Genomic DNA, 15,306 nt, shown 5'->3' with positions numbered 1-15,306 from the left:
TCCTTAACTAAATTACCTTTGAAGTGAGAAGCACAGGATTATTTGAAAGTCTAACAAGAAGTTCACCCAGGTCACTTAGAGCAGTTAAAGGGAACAAGAATCACCTAAGGATGTTATTAAACTGTATTTGGCATCTGTTGTGGGGTCTGAGAGGCTGCATTTCTTACGTGTTCCTAAGGTGATGACAATGGTGTCGGTCTGTGGACAATCTGAATAGCAAGGACTCAGTAGAGAACTCCTAAGGCTTCCTGTCTTCAGGAGCTGCTGTGTTTGAGGCGGTCACCATCACTATTTTGCAGATTGGGAACAGAGACCCAGACATTAAGTGGTTTGCTTAAGACAATTTAGTAGATTAGTGGCTCAACTTAAAACCACTACATAGTCTAGTATGTGAATAAATCTTAATAAAAAAAAATCTTGGGACAAACAAACAAACAAACAAACAAACCACTACATAAATACTTGGCCCATTTGGGGTCCCTCACCTGGTCTTGATCAGAAGGGAAGCCAACAGGCCTTGAGCCAGCCTGGAAGAAGAATCAAACCTCTACTATTTTCTGATCTTTTACAGTCCATATATTTCTGGCCATAACACCAGATGCTTTGTGGTATGTTAATCAGAAAGAAGACTCAAGAGGATCTAGTGGTAAGACCTGACACCCGACATTTCACTCATTGCCAAAAACTGGGCAGGGTGCAGGGTTGCCAGATAAAAAACAGGACAGCCAGTTAAATATCAATTTCAGATAAACAATGAATAATTTTCTAGTATAAATATATCCTCTCCTGGACTTTTATTTGCTAAGTCTGGCAACCCTAACAGGTGGCAGTGAAAACAAGGGGAGCAGGATGATAACAAGGAACCTTTCCTGTTTCATCCCTGTTGACCCTAAAGAAAACACAAGGACACCAGTTTGCCGGGTGCTCCACAAGGATGCGGAGACTTAACACTGAAACTACCATGGCCATCTCCTCTTTTATTTCATCTCTCTGAATGGAACTTAATTTTCTTAACTACATGATTATAATGTGACAAAAATCACAAATTTATTGCTGGGAAAAAGGAAGTAGAGAAGGAGAGTTGGGGCAAAACAAGAGAGTTGGGGCAGTCTAGAAAGCCTCATTAACATTACTCTTAGCTATTCTCCATAGAATTTGAAAACCTCAGCTGAGGGAGAACATAAAGATTTAAAAATGATGGACCACTTTGTATGAAAACAGTTACTGCTTTGCTAAAATTCCATTTTTGAAAGTTGAGCTGAGTAAGTTGCACACTATTTGAAGAAGAAACCTTCGATGTCAGAATTTACCCTCATTATACAAAAAGGATACATTCTGGTACCAACAGTCCGAAAGAGAGTTGGGGGAGGATTTTAAAATCACAACCTTAACAGGCCTGCTATTGTGAAGCGATTTTTCCCATGAGAAGTTTTCTTTCCTCCAGCACTTACAAACCAAACATCACCATACTAGGTTGGCAATTAAGGAGCTCAAAACAAAATTAGAAATTAGATAGGCTACTCTGATTTGTGTCTCTTGGTTACTTGCTTGCATATTTCAAATAGCCCCAAATGGCAAAATTTAAACAAAACATGGGCTATTTAACAATAGCTTGTCCTCTCTTTCTAAAGTAACTGAAACTCCCTCAGTTTAGCAAGGATTTTTTTTTTTTTTATTTCAGTCTCCATAGAGACTGTCAAAAATTGCCAATGCCAACTATATTTCAGGTCATCATGGCGGGGTATTGGGAAAAGTTTTCAATTAGCAATAATCGCTCCACGGATAAACCTCATTGGCTACCATACTGGCACCGTGCAAAGCTAGCATGGATTTTAACATACCTTTATCCACAGCTCCGTTCTGGGGTCCAGAGGAGGGCTGGAGGAGCAGACTGCAATAGCCCAACCCTGCAAAAAGCTGCTCCAGTCACACTGGCCTTTGTTCAGTTACTAGGCCATGTCGGGGTGTTTGCTTCTCACTTGAGGGTCTTTGCACATGCTGACCCTTATGCCTGGAATGTTCCTTCTTCTGCCCTGACCTGACAATACATATATGAAACCTACACAACCCAAATGCCACCCCCCGAACTCAGCTTCTCAGAAACTTCTTCCTTCATCACCTTCTTATATTTCCTTATTATATAACCCTGTATCCTTATCACATAACCTTCACCTTATCACTTAACTTTTATCACCACTCTTATCACAGTTGTAATTATTTAGTGTATACTTGTTTATTTTCTACCTTTCCCTAATAAGTGGTAAGATCCCTGAAGTCGGAGATCAAATGTGTTTTGTAAATTACTTTATACCCAGGGCCTGGCACAAAGTGGGCACACAAATATTTGTCTGGGTTAATTAATTCACACAAACTAAAGCACAGTCCAACCAATGCTGGCATACTCCTGAAACATGTGGGAAGTTCTTTATGCTCAGAGGCTCTAGGTTGGTGCTGGAGCATAAGGTCTACTTTTCTCACCCTAGGTATGAAACGATGCTTTAGGTTATCACTTTTCCAACAATTTCTCTGTGAACAATTTCAAACTCAAAAAATCAACTCTTTGATCTGATTTCATGAATACGCCCTTCCCATAACACAAGGAGGCCCTGATCACAAGCAGATCAAAATATTCCTGGTCCCCAGGATAATACTTTCTCACAGTAAATTAATAAAGCAGAGCGAGGCTATGATCTGGTGTCGCGTAAAAGGTGACTTCAGGGAGGAATGTTCTCAGAATCATGGTACAGCTCCTGATAACTGGTTATCTCATTGTAAATTAATAAACTGAGATTCTGACATTAAAAAAAGAAAAAGCCCATGCATTTTATATTGACAAAACCACTTAGGATATATGGATAATAAGTATTAAATGACAGAGGGCATTTTGATAATACATACATGAAACCTTTTAAATGTACATACTATTTGACCCAGAAATGCCAATAATAAAAAGTTGCCAAAGAAAATAATTGAGACTGCATGCAAAAATTTAATCAGAAGAATGTTTACTGTAGCACGTTTTCTACAAGAGTAGAAAACTGGAAACTTAAACATCCAATAATAATGGAGTTGATTAGATGACTTGTGGCAATTCCTATTAAGAAATAACTTTGCAGTGTTTTTCAAAATTATTGAATAGAATAGTAATTAATGACATAGAAAAGGTTCATCATATGTTACTAGTTAAAAAAGGAGGTTATGAATCAATACTCCAAAATATCAACTGTAGCTTTTGCTGGGTGGTGGAATCATATGTGATTTTTATCTTCTTCTTATGTTTTTCTGTATTTTATACATTTTCTCTTAGTCATGTATCAATCACATAAATGTATTTTGGAAAGTGTTCATTTAAAAATAAATTTTAAAATAGTAAATCATAAGGACAGCTGGGTCTAGGGGGGCCTCGACCTTCTTAGGATTTCCAAGGGACAGGAGTGAGGGAGCCTGATGGGACCTTGTGCTACATGGCATCAAGCAACACAGTCCACTGCGCCCACCACGGCTGGAGGGCGCCTTGGGCTGAGCAGGCATTTGCCTTCTTTCCTACGACTACCAGGGCTTGATGGTGTGTCCTGGCCAACTGATAGAGACACCCTCTCCAGTATCTTCTTTCACGAACATGGAGTTCTCTTCCTCTCTCACCAGCATTTCTCAGTCTGACTCACAGATGGAGGAAATGATTTGACTGTCCCTAACTGCCCAGAAGTAATGCTTCTCCCGATCCTGGCCACAGTGACCGCAGGGGGCAGGTGAGCCCAAAAAAAGATTCAAATCTGCACCTCCAGAGGCCAGAAGTTAAGGGATTTGCCCCAGTCCTTCACCTAGTAGTTGGCAGACCCAGGCAAAGAAAAGAATCTCACTTTAAAGTAAAGACAAGCCAACTTTCTACTATATAACAAGATTATATTAGTTATACAGTATTTGTTTGATTTAGCAAACAAAAATTCCTCCTTGCTTCATCCCAAGGGCACCTGGTGCTTTGCAGATGAAAAAAGATGTCTGGCTCCTGAGGGTGTGGCCGAGACCCAGGGTTGCAGAACAGTGGCCCAAGGGCTGCACTCGGCCTGCAGATGTGTTAATCTGCCCCATAATTCATTTCCAAAATTTCTAAATTAGTTGCCAACATTACAAAACCAAGATAATTCTACCTACGAAGCGAATTCTTCCACTTCTTAGTGACACTGCACAACTGGCTGAAAGGGAGCAGCAGCAGCCCCTTGAAATGTGCCTTTTCCCCAGCCCAGTTCAGCCACTTATACAACTGACTGGCCCTTCTGCTCCTGGAGTCGTAGGCCCTCAAATGGACTGGGAACTGCTTAGGAGGACCGTGCTGCTCCTGGTGTGGCACTAGGTTCCCCGTAAGCTCTCGGAAAATACAAAATGACTGCATGACGTGAAGCCAGCTCACTAGTGCAGCAGCTCCGGTCAGTGGGCCTTATGGACAACAGGTGTCGAGGCACATGTCTGGGGACTAGGGTTTATTCTGATTCACCAATCCAGTCCCAGTACAGCACTGTCCCCAAACCATGTTCCCATGTCCCACTGAAACATAACATCCTGCCTACTCTCCTCATCAAAAATTTCTAAAAACGAAGAAGCACGCTTGAGGATGGGTTGATGGTCTTGCTGGGCTGGTGTCCTGTCTCCAACAGAAGTCAGCACCAGGAGCTTTAGAGAAAGGAGTGGGAGCTGCACAAAGAACCCCATGGTGCAGTGGTTTCCTTCTGACCCCACAGCTGGAGAACCACGGGAAGGCAACTAGGTGCTAGCCCTGGAACACTGCTATCTTTAACTGCATGGGGATGGCGGAAGGCTGAGTTTAAACCATCTGAAGGACATCATGCATGTACACGGGAAAAAGATGTTTCCAAGTTCTTCAGGGTTAACAGGGCCAGGGGAGGATAGAGACTAGTGCTTCCTTACCTGATGTAGGCACGCTACGTTATACTGAGGTAAAATAAATAGGAAGGCAGTCTTAGGCTGTGACCTGTAAAACAAAGGGGAAAAATTCAGTTTAACTTTTCTTTGGGCGCATCAGAAGAAACCAGTGGAGCCAGCTATTAGCCCCAGGGCCTCCCTTTCAACATTCCAGACCCCACAGGCCTCTGAGGAGGCTTTTAACTAATATAGAGTTAGTACCAGTTTTGTTTCCATTTTTCTTTACTGACATCCCTCCCAATACTTGCACTAAAGACAAACAAACAAACAAACAGCAAAACAACCCCGGGCCTGGGGTGGTATTTAGGCTTGTACTCAACAGCAGATGGAATGAAGAAAGTTGTGAGCTTCGGTAGCTGAGATCTCACAAGCTAAGGGAAAAATCTGTCTGCCATTCATTCATTCAAGTATTTATTACATACGTTCTGTGCACCCAGCGTTGTTGAAGACAGAAACTAACAGAAGATGAAGTCACAGCCTTCAAGCTTAGGACATAGCTGGGGTTTCCCCAGTATTTTGGTTGACTGCACATTGGACAGTGCCCTGAAAACCTAAACCTGAGCTCAGAACAGAGAATTCCAGGCTGCTAATTTCACATCTATTCTAGTGGGGGGCAGGGGACAAGGCATAACACCCCACACAACTAGACCTCTGATTTGTTTATTTTCGAAGGCTTGCCTTTAAATTCTTGACTGTGCTGTGAAAGAACCTGGTTGTCGACCCTCCTATTAATGCCAATCAGTCCTGCAGCAGTTTAGCCTGCAGAGGGGTTCGAGGCCTGGGCTCCAGAATCAACTGCGTGGGTCCAAATGCTCACTCTGCAAGTAATCTTATACTCCCCAAGCCTCAGTTTCCTTGTCTATAAAAACAGTTATTTGTAGTACCCCCTCACGGTGTTATTGTGAGAGACTGCAATTCAACGAGTCGCAGTGGTGCTGGCCCAGGTGTTAGTGTTTTTTAAAGCTCCCCAGATGTTTGTTATACAGCTGGGACTGAGAAACTGTCACCCACATTGTTCCGGGAAACGTGCAGAAGCCAGATGAGGGGAGGTCCAGATTCAGTCCTTTCTTAAGAGGCCTGTGGAGTCGCCTCATCCATAGAGAATTAACACGGAGGTATGAAGGATGCATGCTTGGGTGTGGGTGTAAACAAAGAAGTGACAGCCTCTCCGTGTCACGTGGATCCTGGCATGCCCAGGGAGCAGTTACTGTCCTTGGACGTCTACCCCTGAAAACAACACTCCACTAAAGACCAAACTCCTCGTCAACCAGACCAGGTAACTCTGCTGTAGGTGTCATTCCATCTTTTTATGCAGCAATGCACAAGTGTCTTGGGTATTTGTTGCAGCTGTCATAGACAATTTCTATCAAGCTCACAGGGGAAAAACTGACATGAGAGTACGTTATGAGAAGGAGCTCTGGAAAGCACAAAGCCCTGCACAAAAACCCAGGTCTTCCCAGAGCCCCACTTAAAACCTTTTTCCTTTGATCTTCAAGACCTTTACAATATGTTCCCAAACTACTCTTCTAGTTCAATTGCCTGTATTTCTTTAGAACAGATATAATTTGTTTCAGTCAAAACGGTCTACTCACTGCTTCCTTTGGGGTTTTTGTCTCCTCTCACATTATTTCTATTCTTTTTCTTCAATACTCTCCCCCTAAATTCTACTGATCAGAATTTTACACTCACGACCCAGCTCAGTTGTATGCTTCTCCACGAAACCTAACTCCTCACAGGGCATGATCTTTTCTTCCTTGGGGAGCATTCTGTGCCATATCCTGCTGTGTTTTCATTTCCATATATGTACTTACAGTTCTCATCAGCTACACCCTTCTTGAAGGCAGGAACTCTGCTATCTCATGTTTTGTCATATTCACTCTCAAGTAACTACCCAGATATATACAGTAAGTTGCTCGGCAAAATGCTTACTGAATTAGGTGAAAAATCAAAAGCTGAGTCCATACTGGCTTGCTTCATTCAACAGTATTTACTCCCCGTCTCGCAGGAATAGACCCCAGTGCCTTCACTTGAGCCGTCCTCTCTGCCACCAACGACATTCTCTTCAAGACTGGACCAGTCGTTAAACCACTGCCAGGACCAGCTCTAGTCCAGCTCCACACACAACGCCCTTCCTGGCCACCCAGGCCCTCCCCTCCTGGAACTCCACTCGCACTGAAACATCCTTGACACAACTAAATCTCTATTACTGTCCACCACGACTTCTTTGAAGGTAAACTTTGTCTTCTCAAACAGACTGAAATCCCTGAAAAAGGAGATCAGAAGCAGCAGAAGGAAATGGGAGAAAAGGAAGGTGAGAGGAGAAAGGCAGGCAGGTAGGCAAGAAGGAAAGAGTTACCACACATCCACCTGCTCTAGGCGTAAGCCCCTCATTCTGTTTCATTCAGGAACGCACTCATCTGTTAAGGCCGTGAAGTGGACCTCTGTGGGTTTTTGGCTGCCTGGCATCCATCCCTTTCTAACAGCACCAGGGTTCGCTGAGGGAAACGCCTCTCCCCCAACTGGGTAGGGCCACCTGAGGTGTGTGTGTGTGTGTGTGAGTAAAGAGGGACTTCTGGTAACCATGTCCCTCCTCGAGGAAGGGGCCAGAACCTCTACCTAGGACAGGCCCGCGACTGGAGCCCAGTCATTTGGACGCCCTCTCCTGGGCTCTGGCTCTTGGGTGAACGGAGGACGTGCTGGTCAGTGCCACGTGCCTACCCAGCTCCTCCTGCTATGGTTCCTGAGCCCAGTCCCCAGTGTGCTGGTGGGTGCCCAGCTTCCCATCAACTCTGTGAGCCCCTGGACAGTCTTACATGGGCCAGGGTCTGCTTCTAACATACATTATTCTGTGAGTCCAGCACTGGTGGTCAACCCAGGCCACAAGTTAGAATCACTGGGGGAGTTTAAAAATCTTTATTCCCGTGCCACGCCCCAGGCATATTAAACCAGACTCTTCGGGGCATTAGAGGGTTGTAAAGCTCTGCAGCGCATCCCAACATGCAGTCAACTCTGAGACCACTGTCAGAGTCTGTCCCTCATCATCCTCTCTAAGGAGACCGCACCGACTAGCCTCTGTCTCAGAACTCCTCCTGTGTCCGTCACAGAATTTATATATTTATTTGACATGCCACTGTATAAACTGTGTTTATAAAACTTTACACAAAGGATTAAAGAGTAATTTTTTTTTCTAAAAGCTACATTCTTATTAAATAATATTTAAATCTTCTTTTTTAGATTCTGTTAATCAGACAGACAAAGGTACAAGTCTACTTAACGTACATGAAACTATTCAGAGTGTAGTTACTTGTAAAATGTTTTGGTCAGTCTTTTGTTTACTAATGCCAACATATATATAGGTGGTTATATAATAAAATCCTCCTTGCATATCCTAGCATCTATCATGAATATTTCCTATTAGATTACCCCTAATGTTTAACACTGAAAAGTCTGACCAAAATTTATGGGCTCTGTATGGGGTTGTATACAAACACATAGAGTATGCTGCTCTGGGGCTCCTATACTAAAAGAAGAATCCCACTTAACACATTTTTTTTTAAGGAAGATAGACATTTGGTATGTAGGCTCTACATATATTCTTGCCCTAGCCCTGTATATATTTTAGGGCAAACATGAATGCCAGTTCCACGAGGGCCAAGAGATTTTTTTTCTTTTTAATGGTTTTATTGTGGTATAATTTATACACCATGCAATTTGCTCATTTTAAGTGTACAGCTCTAAGGCGTTTATCCTTTTCTACTATTTCATTCACTGGAATGTAAGTTCTATGAAAGTGGGATCTCACCTACCTTGATTATCCTCAACCCTCCATAGCCTGACACAGTGCTGAGAACATAGTGCTCAGTAAATACTTGACAAATGATTAAGTGGGAGAACCAGATTGTACTCAGTTATCTGATTGTACTCAGCCTATCATCTGACCACATTCATAGTTCTGTGGATGTCCTCTCTCTCTCTCCCCCTGGGGTCCAGCCCAGTGCCAGGCATATAGTAGGTAGCTCATAAGCATCTACTTGATGATCTAATGCTGCAAGCAGCTGTGTTTAGTAATCACAGATGAATGCTTATGTTTTCTGAACATAACTCTGAGAGAACAGGATTTAGGGCTCTGATTAAGGCAAAAATACTCGAGTCCAGTATTTTTCCACCCCTACCCCTCTGGTAGGGGCAGCACAAATCATTAAAAAAAAAAAAAAATGCATCTTTTTTTTCAAGCAGTCATGTTTGCTCCCACTTTACCACTTCTCAGCAAGATAGAATCAGTTCCCCCCATTTTATCGATAAAGCACCGAATGGGGCACAGAGAGTGGCCTCCTGAGACCCTAATGACGCAAGCAGGAAAAAGGCAAAATTTGACTTCATGTCTTAAAAAATTTGCCCCCCAAACAGTTTAGGATACAGACAACACAGACCATAAAATAGAATGGCAATGTAAAATGTAAGTAAGAGAAGAAAATAGAAAATATTGAAGGCAGAGAGAAGCAGCAAGGCATGAGGCTGACCCATGAAAATGTATTACACAAAGTCCTATTAATTGGCCAAGGGTGGCCAGAAATTTGGCTCTAAGCTTCCTTGCAACCATCTGGAAGAGGAAGGAGTAACCAATTAGTTCCTGGATTCAATATATCCATTAATTTTTTTTTTTTTAAAGACTGCTCAAAAAGAGCAACCTTACTTCCCCAGCATAAAACCACAAAAAAAAAAAAAAACAAAAAAAAAACAACTCTCTGTGCTTTAAAAGATCCTAAGGCACCTCAAAACTTCACTCCATAACCTCTCCTGAGCTCAGAGGAGGGTCAACACAAGTCCCTCTGTAAGCACTCGCTGCGTTGGTATAACACAGAGGGCTGAGAAAGAAAAGCCTATTTAAAAATGCCATTCCAATTATTTTTTCATCCCTCTAAGGCTGTTTATAGGAAACATTATTGAGTTTAATAGTATTTTAAATGCCAGGCTCAGTGGACAAAAGGTTAAAAGTGGCAATGTGCTAACACACTAATGCAAATGAAGAAAACTAAATTATGTAGGAGGGACCACATTACAAACACACACACACACACACACACACACACACACACACACACAGAAAGATTCATTAAATTCTTAATTAAAACAGGGCATCAAACACAAAGGCAGAGACACTGAACATCCTTTCGTAGCCAAGCAAAACCAAAACTGTTCCACATGCTGTGTTCTATCAGGGGCACAGGAACCTGAGTTCTTGGTTGCACCAAGATCAAGGATGCCTGTGAAACAGCTCCTTTCAGCAAAGCACAGCAGACTTGGGTTCCAGTCCCAGTTCTGCTGTGGACTAGTGGGGTGACCTGGGGCAAAGATTTTACCACCCTGGATCTCCAGTTCCTCAATCGTTAACAACAACAATAAAGATAATGGCAGTTAACATTATCAAGAGCTTATTCGGTGCCAGGCATGGTTCTAAGTGCTTTACATGAATTGTTTCATGTAATTCTTGCAACAACCCTACAAGGTAGGTACTAATCATATCCCCATTTTAAAGATAAGCAGAAAAGTATAAGGTAGACCAAGGTAGTTAGAATGGATGTCCTTAAGAGGCCCTCCCCAACTACAATGAGATACCACTTCATATCCACTAGGATGGCTATTATTTAAAAAACAGAAAATAACAAGTGTTGGGAAAGATGTGGAGAAACTGTAACTCTTATGCATTGCTGGTGACACTATAAATTGGTACAGTTCCTGTATAAAACAATTTGTCAGTTCCTCAGAAAGTTAAACAGAGAATTACCATATGACCCAACAATTCCGCTCCTAGGTATAAACTCCAAAGAATTGAAGACAGGACTCAAATAGATACTTGTATGCCATTGTTTATAGCAGCATTATTCATTATAGCCAAATGGAGGAAACAACCCAAGTGTCAATCAACAGATGAAGGGATAAACAAAATGCGGCATATCCATGCAATGGAATACTATTCGGCCATAAAAAGAGATGAGTTCTGATTCATGCAACAACATGATGGACCTTGAAAATATTATGCTAAGTGAAATAAGCCAGACACAAAAGGACAAATATTGTATGATACCAATTATATGAAATATCTAGAATAAGCAAATTGTAGAAACACAAATTATGATTATTGAGGTTACCAGGGCCTGGGGGTAGGGAAAGTAGGGAGTTATTGTTTAATAGGTACAGAATTTCTGTTTGGGGCAACGAACAAGTTTTAATAATGGAAGGTAGTGATAGCACATTTAAGAAGTAATCAATACCACTTAATTGTATACTTAAAAATGGTTAAAATGGCAAATTTTATGTTACATATCTTACCACAATAAAAACAACTTTTTAAAGAAGCCTGTCATTTCTTGATTCCACTTACTGTTCAATACCAAAAACACAGTCTTACATTGACAATTGCTGAGAGGTCTTTCCAAAAGTTTAAAACGTTGCTTCTCCATCTTTTACCTTCACTTTGCTTCCTCACCCCGTAAAAACAAGATCCAATTATCATCTATATCTGACAGAGTGAGAAAGTAAGGCCTAAGCCACAAGCCTAAGCTTCCAAATGCCCTGATCGGTTCTCTTTTTGCTGCAAGTTGGTGTCTGGGCACTGAAGATAAAAGAGGAGAACAGAGATGAAAGCAGTAGCAGCACTTTCCTTTTATCCTTGGGTTTGGTTTATTGTTTATTTCCTGGCAGATATCTCCATGCTTTGGGAGGATTTATACTGGTAGAGCAGCCACTGAGAAAAGACAGGGCACAAGGGCCTTATTTCCACAGAAAGCAGCTCTGCTTAAAGCATTTCTGTCCCATGAACCATCACTCCCATTTAAGGGGATGGAATACAAATGGTAGCATATGGCTTAACCATAATCCCCGTGACTGATGATGAAGAGACTCATTTTCTTCTTGCTCAGAAGAGCAGATAAAGACAAGTGGGACATCCCGCTGGGCCTGTGAAATGAGGAGTCTTTAAAACTTTCCTTCTTTCCCCAGCTTAGCCAGTTTTCAGGAAGCCAAATGGTCTCAACTCAGGCTTTCCCCAAATTGATTCTGCATCTTTATGCTGAGGCAGTAGATAGGAAAATTTCAGTCAGACAGGAAAACATTTGAAAGTCACACCCAATTGGTGAGGAAGAGGGGTTTTGTTTTGTTTTGTTTTGTTTTTAAGAGTCTTTCGGCGTTTCTTTCTGGAGTGTTTGCTTCCCGAGGTTCCTGCTTCATGAGAACCTGGTGGGTCCAGCTGGTCACCCACACGTGGATGTAAACGGCCAGGACACAACGCCCCCCCGTCACCCAGCAAAAGGCAGATACGGCTGAAACAAAGATGCTTTTCACTTTTGGTTTCTGAAAATCTCCCTTCGGGATGACAGAGTCTGGCTGGAAGGCCGAGAGCCCGAGAGGCAGTAGGCAGAGCTCCAACAGTAACCTCTCTGTGTGGCTTTTAGCATCACCTAGAGACTCTGGTTTTCTCACATGAAACACTGTCTTGATACAAGAACTTAAGCAAAGCTAAACCAACACACAGCCAAGAGAATCTCCACAAGCCTCTGTCCACAATGCTGAATAGACTCACTATTAGCAGTCCCAATCGTGGTTTTATATTAGTTCAAAAAATGACAATATATAACATGAGAAAAATCCATAATTGGAACAGCCACAATAAAAACATATTACTTGTTTTATTATATTCATCAGTTCAAAAGTTTAACTTTATATTGGCATAAAGAGGAATTTAGAAAGGGTGACTTGAAGAGCTTTTATAATGTTTGAAGTTGGACTTTTTAGAAAGATACATATGAAGATCGAACTTGCCAAGCTATCCATCCACAATTTGGGAAGTTAATCGTAAGTACTGAAAAACAGGAGTGGCCTAGGAACAGTTCTTCCTACTTCTTTTATATCCACAATTTAATTAAAACTTCAAGAAGACAGTTCCCTTTAAGCTTACAGAGATTGAACATGACCTATTGTGTGCCTCTTTACAAGTAACCTTAAGTAAAATACATATGGTTGCATATATTCATTTCCTGAAGGCCTTATATGTGTACCCAACCCCTCCCCTCAAAGTAGAGCACTGGATCATTATTTCTAATACTCTTACTTGATCATATATTTCATGTTCCTCTCCTCTCTTCCCATAACTTTTTCCCTTATTTGGACAGCAAAGCATACATATAAACCACTCCTCATGAGAGCTAAAAACCAAAATATAAAGAATTACACACACACAATAATTTTTTAAGAATATCAATATTCTTAAAACTTATTTCTCTTGCACCCACGTGGCAGAATTTAGCTTACTAGTTGCATTGTGGATATTATTAAAACATGCACGTTGGTCAGGACAAAATATTTGCATTCTGGCCAAAAGCTACCTGTTCTGATGCAATATAATCTTAAAAATAAATTAAAAATAGAAACAGAAAAAAGAGTTTTGGCATGTAAAATTTTAGGTTACAAGTGATTTTTTGGAGAGTAAGATTAGGTAACATTTTAAATTTGACTGCACCAACATACTATCAGTCATTTTTTTAAAATTACAGAAGTTGTAGGTTTACAAAAACATCATGCAGAAAATACAGAGTCCCCCTATATTCCTCTACCCCCTCGTGCACACAGGTTTTCCTATTATTAACAGTTTGCATTAGTGTGGTTCCTTTGTTACAACTGATGAAATATTTTATTTCATGGTGTCATCTTAAGGGCAGTTTTAAAAGAAGCTGTAGCTCCATAAAGGCAGGAAGCACAAAGCAGGGGGTAACTCCAATCACTACAGACATGTCTCTGTCAGCCAGTCACTAATAGTTTGCAATCATCAAGAGTGGGTGCCATGGCTGAGTGTCATGGCTGGGAGATTTCAAACGGAGTCGAAAGGTCACTCTGGAGGGCATTCTTATGCGCTATATAGATATCCCTTTTTAGTTTTTAGCATATTGGAATAGCTAGAAGGCAATACCTGAAATTGTTGAACTGCAACCCAGTAGCCTTGATTCTTGAAGATGAGTGTATAACTATGTAGCTTACATGGTGTGACTGTGTGATTGTGAAAACCTTGTGGCTCACACTCCCTTTATACAGTATATGGACAGATGAGTAGAAAAACAGGGACAAAAAGTAAATGAAAAATGGGGGGTGGGGGGCATGGGGTGTTCTAGGTGTTCTTTTTTATTTTTATTCCTATTTTTATTTGTTTGGAGTAATGAAAATGTTCAAAAAGTGATTGTGGTGATGAACGCACAACTATATGATGGTACTGTGAACAACTGATTATATACTGTGGATGACTGTTAGGTATGTGAATGTATCTCAATAAAACTGAATTAAAAATAAAAAAAAGGTGGGTGCCAGGGAAAATCATTCCTAAGGAACTTCTGGCATTTCCTGACAATCAGGAAAAAATAAAAGGATTGTTCAGGGGCCTCACAGACACAGGGTGAACCAGCTGTACCAGGCGGGCCCCAGGTATATTTGAATTCATTTGCTTTGTTTGTGCTTAGGAAAGGAAAAGTCCGCAGAAAGAGTGCTCTCCAGTGAGCATTTCTAATTTTTTACCACATGGAAAGTTTCCCACTCAAAACATCACCATGTTGATCACCATGTTGCAACTGAAGAGCCAGGCATGTGAATCAGAGCTTCCTAGATAAATGAGCCTCAGGGATGGAGTGAAGCAAAGCCACCTAACTGGAGCCATGAACCCGGCCTGAGAGCACAGCTGACCACCAATTCTCACAGGAAGCTTTCAGATTCCTTTCAGTACTTGTGTAGAGCACTTAAAGGGAGGCCCTAACCCAGGGATGTCCACCTCTGCCCCTGTTTGAACTGATAGCCAGCTGGGGCTTGAGAGCAAATATACGAGTTAAATAAAACCATTCAGCAGAAATTTTAGATCTGTAATCTTTGTTATCCCAGTTTCAGTACACCCCTACTACACTGAGGGATATGTCAATGAAAGAGATTAAGTGCTGGGTCCCAGCAAATTGGACACTAGTACGATATGCAGCTTTACTCTTCTATATGCAGCAAGAAGTCAAGGTCAGACCTGGGAACTTTGCTATGTGCATCCTGCTCCTGAATCACCTTTATCTCCTGACAGTATCTGCTTCACACCAAATGCACCCAGCTCCTATGAATGGGCTTTATAACTACATTCTGGCTGGCATGACGTTCATCTTGCTTGAGTTTACAAAGACCTGCTAAGGACCATATGCACAAGGGCATCTGATAAATGAAATTTAATGATAATCATTAGATTCAGGTGAACTAAAGGAAGACCAGGAAGGTTAATGGAAAAAACAAATCCAGTACTCAAAATGTCCCTGTGGTGAAAAAAAATGATATTCACAAGGGGATATTCCTAATCAT

The 15,306-nt window shown here is 41.5% G+C and overlaps 1 non-coding gene across 1 annotated transcript; it reads right to left on the bottom strand.

Moving 5' to 3' along the window:
* Nucleotides 1-1,681: 1,681 nt before the first annotated feature.
* LOC119541041 lies at nucleotides 1,682-1,822 on the bottom strand. Its single transcript, XR_005218173.1, has one exon. It is a non-coding gene; the product is annotated as a U4 spliceosomal RNA (small nuclear RNA).
* Between the last annotated feature and the right edge of the window lie 13,484 nt (nucleotides 1,823-15,306).

The sequence above is a fragment of the Choloepus didactylus genome, chromosome 7 (assembly GCF_015220235.1).
Source record: "Choloepus didactylus isolate mChoDid1 chromosome 7, mChoDid1.pri, whole genome shotgun sequence".
NCBI lineage: Eukaryota > Metazoa > Chordata > Mammalia > Pilosa > Megalonychidae > Choloepus > Choloepus didactylus.
Note: the sequence above shows the minus strand (reverse complement) of the source record. Positions and strands in the feature narration are given on the sequence as shown.